The following is an 8,494-nucleotide window of genomic DNA, read 5'->3' as shown; positions in this document are numbered from 1 at the left end:
GAAGACATAGCTGAACAACGCTTCACTGAACCACTGTATTCTAACACTCACAACAATTACACTCACAACACTCACTCATACTTAATCTCTCATTTATTGAGGTATGAGTATACATTTCTGAGTACAATAGCACTTCTATAACGATACTGGTCTTGTGGATCGTGTTTGTGTCCAGACCTGCTGGAAATGAAACAAGTAGCCCCTAGGTCAGTGGAGGGGAATCATTTTGGCTCGAGGGCCACATCGTGATAAAAAACATTCAGTGGAGGGCCACACAGATTTTCGTTCGGAACAATTTGTTAGTAAAAAGCTATTTGTGGGTAAGAAATAGAGCAGTTACTTTTGAAAAAGTATAGGTCCATTATAATTTCTAGATACTTTATATCTAGTTTTAAACTGAAGTGGCCTGAAGTGTTTTGCAAACCCAAAAATAATAATTTAACACAATAATAACCACCAAATAATATATTTTATATACATTGTTTTTCTCAAACTGCCCACGGGCGAGATTGAATGGGCTCGTGGGCTGTATCTGTATGTTGCCCACCTCTAGGTACAAGCATGATTCCCAATTTAATTTCCGTACCACAGATGGTCTTTAATCCCCAACAACAACAAATAATTGGCTGGATATGAATATGAATATGAAACAGCAAAAGCTTGCTCTGTTTATGAATTAGGTGAGAGATTACGTTTCTCAACAGTTTCTTTTTTCTGCTTCATGTCTGCCAATTTTGGAGGTACTGTAGCTTGAACATTGCCTCTGTGGGATATGTTTAGGCCAAATAACTAGGATGAGATTCTATCTCTATGGCCTAGCTGTATAGTAGCTTGACCAGTCACATCTGTGACAGAATTATTTATCTTCAGGACCACTTGTGTCTCTCTAGCCTCATTCATTTCAGCGTTTCACCATCCACGGGCAACGCAATCAACACATGATTTGACAATATTCAATGGATCCCATTCATATTCTAATGCTCTCAGATCTTCAGGGAAATTTAGACTAAAAGCATTCACTGCGACAGACCATTATGTATTCGGCGATAAAACACCATACATCAAAGAGGCCTACTTTATTAAAAAAATGTATTAAAATGTTGGACATTTGGTGTGGAATTGAAATAAAAGAAGAGAACGAGGGAAATAGTGAGGAAGAGAAAAAAAGGAAGATGCAAAGCATGCTAGCCCCTACTGAGACGTTACCATGATGCCACTTGCCCTTCTAAAATGAAGAATATTGTCACACATACTACACATTCTCATTTCAAATTAAATACTAGCAGCACTCAGTTGATATGAATACATTTCATATCCCCTCCAGCGGAGGCTCCTCAGAGGAGGAAGGGGAGGACCACCCTTCTCAGTGAATTTCAGAAAAATAAAAATTGTGAAACATTGAAAAAGTTAATAAGAAAAAGTTTTTAATAAAACTATACTAAATATATTCACGTCACCAAATAAATGATTAAAACACACTGTTTTGAAATGAAGTTCTACATTAGTCTCAACAGCACTCTGTAGGGCAGCACCATGGTGTAGATGGAGGAGAACTAGCTTCTGTCCTCCTCTGGGTACATTGACTTCAATACAAAACCTAGGAGGCTCACGGTTCTCACCCCTTCCAAAGAATTACACAGAAATTATGACAACTTCCGGAGGACGTCCTCCAGCCTTTCAGAGCTCTTGCAGCATGAACTGACATGTTCACCCAATCAAAGTATCAGAGAATGAATCTAGTACTGAAAGCATAAGCTACAGCTAGCTAGTACTGCAGTGCATAACATGTGGTGAGTAGTTGACACCACAAGTCAAGGTAAGCTTTTGGTTTTGCTACTTTATTGCCACTAGGGCCCACCGGGCTAAACTGCTGATTGTAGCTTGTTTACTAACACATTAGTTATATTAGCTATGTTGACTATGATGTTTCTCTCTTTTTTTCTAATATGGTTACAACAATGTAGGCTGTGTGTGAAGGTTATGATATGGTTTGGCTTGGAAAGGTTTTTTCACCTGGTCACATACAGCTGATGTGTTGTGCACTGAAGTCCACAAGTGAAGGGAAAAGGTGAGAGGAGGAGAGCACGTAGATGCGAGAAGGAATACAACAAGCTGTTTGTATGTGGCTGCTATGAAAGTGAACTGCTTGCGTGTGATCAGGGGTGTATTCATTCCGCCGATTCTGTTGAAAAACGTTTCTTAAATGGAAATCAAATTGAACGAAACCGGGATAGACATACCAGAATTTGTCCTAATCATTACACCCTCGATCAGTTAGATGCAGGCAAGAGTGTGCATGGCGGTATTAAATGTGTCACTGTCTGTCCATGTGTAACTGTCTGCCACCTGTGTGCACCGACGTTGTAAACTTTCATTCATAGGCTAAGTTCTAGCAACCTCATGATGGGTACAAGGAAAATTATAGTTTCATGTAGTAGCCTAAACCTACCGATGTTCCATTGAACTGGGTGAATGGAATATGAATGGCAGTCATCCAATATACTGTAGAAATGAGGCCATGCTAATGAAAACAAATATTGTCCTCCCTCATCTTAAACGGCACCGACCGCCACTGATCCCCACATGGGTTTTATAGTATAATCAGGGCTAGCTGGCGACGGCACCTAACATATTGCCTTTCATCTGAAATTGCCTTTGAACTATCATTGCCTTTGAAAAATGTTGCTTTATATCAATGACATTTAAAGATGATACATCTAGAATTTCTGTGGAAACTAGGTGAATTGCAACAGCACTAGGCTATATTCAAAACAAATCTCCCCCTCGCCCTGCCTCCCATTTCCCGTAACATAGAGGAGACTGGTGCTTGAGCCTTTAACTTTTTGTTTTGGTCCACCAGCTTCAAACAGCTCGATTTTTTTGTTATTGAAAATATATTTCACAGCGATTTAGTTGGTACAATGCTTCCCTACACTATTCAGTGCATGTTCTCTCACATGAACTAAAATTGAGGGAACAGTGTAGAATTTTAGCAAGCAGGAAATGAAAGGGTGATTTCTGCACTTGACCTGATTTCCACTAGATAACACAACCACAAAGTCAAAACAGCTTTCCCATTTGCTCCTCCAATGGGAGAAATCAATAGACGAATGGTGATTGGCCAATCACAATACTGGCGTGTAAGTAATACTGTGAAACACTATATTTCCACTATTCCTGCAGCTATATTATGGACATTTTCTGAAATTACAATGTAGCACCTTTAAACATCTCCAATTTCATATCAATTATGCTATATATTCAAATGCTAATGCACTACTGTACACTACACTTAACAGTAAGAGATAGAGCCTTTGCCAGTATACCCCCTACTTTTCCGTATACCAGACAGATGAAAAAGAAATAAGACAGTCGATTCTTTCTAGCACAAGTACCATAGTCAACCTCATCTACAGTATCTCTCCAATGACACCAAACACTAAATCTCAGGATAACCAGAAAATGTTCGAATTATCTAGGTGTCCTTGGCTGTAGAACTGAAAAAAAGTATTGACACGTTAATGGTATCAAGCCTGCTCATGCATCCAATGATTAGTACATTTAAAAAAAACATAGACAGGCCAGATTCCACTACATAAAGTACATCTATTAGTTGTCAGTTAAAATGAAAGATGGTTCATGCTTTAAGGGTCATAACAATGGAAGTTTGATAGACAGAGAAAGAAGGAGAGAGCAGGGGATTTATCGAAGAAACAAATCTGTTCGAGATGTGCACGTGCACTCACATCAGAAGGATTACAGACAGATATCTGTGACTACAGACGGTCATATCAGAAACCCTGATCTATATAGGATTTAGGGTGCCATTTGGGACGCAGACAGAGTCCTCTTCACACCACAGCATGTGGGTAGGCAGGTGTCAGACGTCTCATGCTATGGCTTCCTAATGACCCAGTTCAAGCAATCAGTACACTGATTGGTTCGGGGCCGGTTTATCTCTGCTCTTGAAACAAGCCAGACAGCGGCAACATCTTGCCCTGCGTGCGGTCCATTCAGAATCACTGATCTGCACAGAGTATTGGATGAGATTCTATCGCTATGGTCTAGCCTGTGGACAGAGTTGAGAGGCTGTATAGTAGCTTGACCAGCCACATCCATGACGAAATGATCTACAGTGCCTTCAGAAAGTATTCACACCCCTTGTCTTTTTCCACATTTTGTTGCTTTCCAACAGACACTGGGGGACAAATTTACCTTTCAGCAAGACAATAACACAAGGCCAAATATATACACGAGTTGCTTTACCAAGAAGACATTGAATCTTCCTGAGTGGCCTAGTTATAGTTTGAACTTAAATTAGCTTGAAAATTTATGGCAGGACTTGAAAATAGCTTTCTAGCAATTCCTGTTATTGAGGTTCCTTTCTGCTCTGTTTCCCAAATGGCACCCTATTCCCTATACAGTGCACTACTTTTGACCAGGGCTTGCAGGGAAGGTAGGGAATAGGGTGCCATCTGAACATACCCCGTGTTTGTCTTGATTTATCTGAGCTTGTTGAGATGTGAAATTGAAATGCAGACTGACAGAAAACATGACAGATAACACAACATTTTTCCTCACAGTAAAAGGTTCCTCCACCTCCAAATGAATAAAACCCTCATTTCCTCTAGATTGTGGCGATGCATATATTATTTTCCCATGTGGTTTTCTATCATTTCCAGGACGAAGAGGTAGTAATTTGGTTGATGAGGCTGCACACGTTGGGCTTTTATTTCAATTGTCACACGGCCAGGGTTTATCCTAGCCTGGGCACCAGTCTGTTTACAGTAACTAACATTCCAGTCCTTGGACTATGTGTCATTGAAAAACAAATTGGCGATGACAGTACATGGAGTGGAATGTCAGCTGAAGAGACTGGGAGCCAGGCTAAGTTTGTCCTTATTCACAAACATTGGAGGTGGCATCAACTGAATACTAATGTGGTACACATGCATTAATATTCATGGTCTGGTGGGTATTGTTAATAATGGCAGTTGTAGAGAATGGCGAACAAAACCGGAGGGAAAATGTAAAGGATACCTGGATAGGAGGTGATTGGGGGAAGGTAGCTAGTCATTAGCCAATAGTCGCTACTGGATGACAGAGGTGGGTTGTGCTTTTGAAAAAGGTGAGAGTCCTTTAAGAAGGGATGAGTAACTGGCGGCCCCCCTTTTGAAGACCCTCCCAGTCGGGGTCTCAACTTACTGTTGTGAGTTAGAATAGTAGACGGCACAAGGTGCAATTTAGACATTTGCTTTCGCATCAGCAGTTTTACTATTGTTTTGTCAGTCACTAATAGTCAGTCAATTAGCCCATGTCAGCTAACATTTTGCAGGAAATTAGTTGTAAAACAGCACATTTTTCTCTCCGCCCCATGGTAAAATTAGTAGAATTGCATGAAATTAGTTATAAACTTGCAGAATCTTCTCTCGGCCCCATGGCAACATGTGTAGAATTGCAACAAACTTGCTTTAAAACTGCAACAATTGCTCTGCACCCCATGAAAAAATGTGTAGAATTGCACAAAATGATCTCAAAAATGTAAAATGTTTCTCTCCACTGTCAAGAAGGAGGCCACTAAGATGCTTTGCTCACAATGTAGGGAGGTATATGGATGTGGGTAATCAGACCCGCGAGCAACTGCGGCCCCTCAAGATGACTTTTTTTTGTGGCCCCCACCCCCATCAAAGTTGCTCATCCCTGACCTAGAGACTGTAGTTGCACTCCAAATGGCACCCTATTCCCTATATGGTGCACTACTTTTGTCCAGCGCCCTAAAAGTAGTGCACTAAATAAGGAATAGGGTGCCATTTGGGATGTAGCCTGTGTGTAGAAGGAGTGCGGTACTGTGGATCATGTCTCACAATATATTTCCATTTATTACAGAATATCCAGTGTCTCAGTGATCCCGAAACATGACTTTGAACAGGAGAAGACACATACAAAAGAGAGTTGTTCAGAACCCCAAACTGTACGGTCTGTTCACTGGACAATAAAGGTTATTTCAGGTTACTCCCACTGCAAAATACATACTTTCAATATCATGCTGTTTCCTCTGAATTGTCTTGGCCTCGAATAAATAGATGTATAAATTAAAAGAGAGTGAAGAAGAGAATGGCAGAGAACATAATTGTGATCAGATAAAAATGAAACAAGGCCTGAACATGATTGTCAATTTTCTTTGCCTCACTGTAGCAACATGTCCTAATAAACCATGTGCTTATATTATCGGCTTGCCCCTTACATTTACATTTGAGTTATTTAGCAGACGCTCTTATCCAGAGCGACGTACAGTGCATTCATCTTAAGATAGCTAGGTGGGACAACCACATATCTCAGTCGTAGTAAGTACATTTTTCCTCACTAAAGTAGCAGTCAATCTTAGTTCACGAAAGGCAAGTCTTTTTTATTTATTTTTAAAGCACACACAACTTACTGGAATCAAACTGGCACACTGTAGGGGAAGTGCTTTGATATTTTTGAGATAGTTATAACATTTACATTTAAGTCATTTAGCAGACGCTCTTATCCAGAGCGACTTACAAATTGGTGCATTCACCTTATGACATCCAGTGGAACAACCACTTTACAATAGTGCATCTAAATATTTTAAGGGGGGGGAGGGGGGGTGAGAAGGATTACTTTATCCTATCCTAGGTATTCCTTAAAGAGGTGGGGTTTCAGGTGTCTCCGGAAGGTGGTGATTGACTCCGCTGTCCTGGCGTCATGAGGGAGTTTGTTCCACCATTGGGGAGCCAGAGCAGCGAACAGTTTTGACTGAGCTGAGCGGGAACTGTACTTCCTCAGTGGTAGGGAGGCGAGCAGGCCAGAGGTGGATGAACGCAGTGCCCTTATTTGGGTGTAGGGCCTGATCAGAGCCTGGAGGTACTGAGGTGCCGTTCCCCTCACAGCTCCGTAGGCAAGCACCATGGTCTTGTAGCGGATGCGAGCTTCAACTGGAAGCCAGTGGAGAAAGCGGAGGAGCGGGGTGATTGAGAGAACTTGGGAAGGTTGAACACTAGACGGGCTTTCTGGATGAGTTGTAGGGGTTTAATGGCACAGGCAGGAGCCCAGCCAACAGCGAGTTGCAGTAATCCAGACGGGAGATGACAAGTGCCTGGATTAGGACCTGCGCCGCTTCCTGTGTGAGGCAGGGTCGTACTCTGCGGATGTTGTAGAGCATGAACCTACAGGAACGGGCCACCGCCTTGATGTTAGTTGAGAACGACAGTTTGTTGTCCAGGATCACGCCAAGGTTCTTAGCGCTCTGGGAGGAGGACACAATGGAGTTGTCAACCGTGATGGCGAGATCATTATAACTTAGCTAGATGTAGTTGTAGGATATTGGCATGCACTTGCAGAGAGGGAGGCTATCTTGACAAGTAGAGTTGTGGAAAGAGGGCAGGCTGGCAGGTATTTTAGCATTGCTTTTTAGTTTTTCATTTAGTTTTATTTTGTTTGCGCTGTACATGGCAGCTAAAAGCTGAATTGCGCATACAATTACAAACAAACAATTACAAACAAACAATTACAAATATAAAATCAAAACATTGTGACAGTAAGAAACTTGAAGGGGTGATTTACATTAACATTGAATGTAAAGAATATGTATATATATAAATGTTGCTTTATCTGTCTTCCCAGATAACATAACAGACATATGAGATTGCCAATGCTTACTCAGTGCTTGAGGTTTGACTGAGGGTGGGCAAAGGAGAGATGATGCCATCTGATGTTAGCTAGCTAGCTAGCTTTACCTGGCAAACTCCCTAGGTCATGCAAACCCTTCCTCGGTACGTGGTGCGTGAGACATTGAGGAAGATGCAAGCTGAAATGTATACGTGCAGTTTATTATCACTTATAATTCATCAACCAAAATATTATCAATTGCAAATCGTATTCAAGTGTGGACCTTTTAATTAAAAAAAATGTTTTTAGTTCGATCCAACCACCCCTTTTATTTGTTAATGGAAGATCCCGGCATCAGCACGTTATCTTTTCCTTTACTGAATATATTATGTTGACACTCTCTGGATCCCCACTCTTCAGTTGCCTACTGTTCTGTTAGGAAACACCTGAGCGGTAGAGTACACGGACGGCCAGGTAGATGACTCAGACAACCCAATTCGAACACCTCTCCCATCCGCCGTCCCACTCTATCCAAGGAGGAAGTGCCGTATCCCCTTTGAAGTGGAGATGTGAGGGAGTGTTGCCGGAGGTAAGGGCCAATGGTGGGTAACCCCCTAATCCTCTCTCTCTCTCACACACACACGCGCACACTCATGCACACACAGACACAGACACACACACAAGTACATGCAGACACACTCTAATTTTCGCTCTCCACCATGCAGCTGATACAAACACATCCCCCATACCATAAGGATATGTTGTTGTGGGGATGGCTCACTGGGCATTTCCAGCTATTTGCATTTCCAGCTGGGGATAGGAGCAGTGCCAGAGAGGAGATGTGGTAAGTAAATATCAGCTATCA

This window comes from Oncorhynchus gorbuscha, linkage group LG07, assembly GCF_021184085.1.
Source record: "Oncorhynchus gorbuscha isolate QuinsamMale2020 ecotype Even-year linkage group LG07, OgorEven_v1.0, whole genome shotgun sequence".
In the NCBI taxonomy this organism is placed as follows: Eukaryota; Metazoa; Chordata; class Actinopteri; order Salmoniformes; family Salmonidae; genus Oncorhynchus; species Oncorhynchus gorbuscha.
This window is presented reverse-complemented; position numbering follows the sequence as displayed.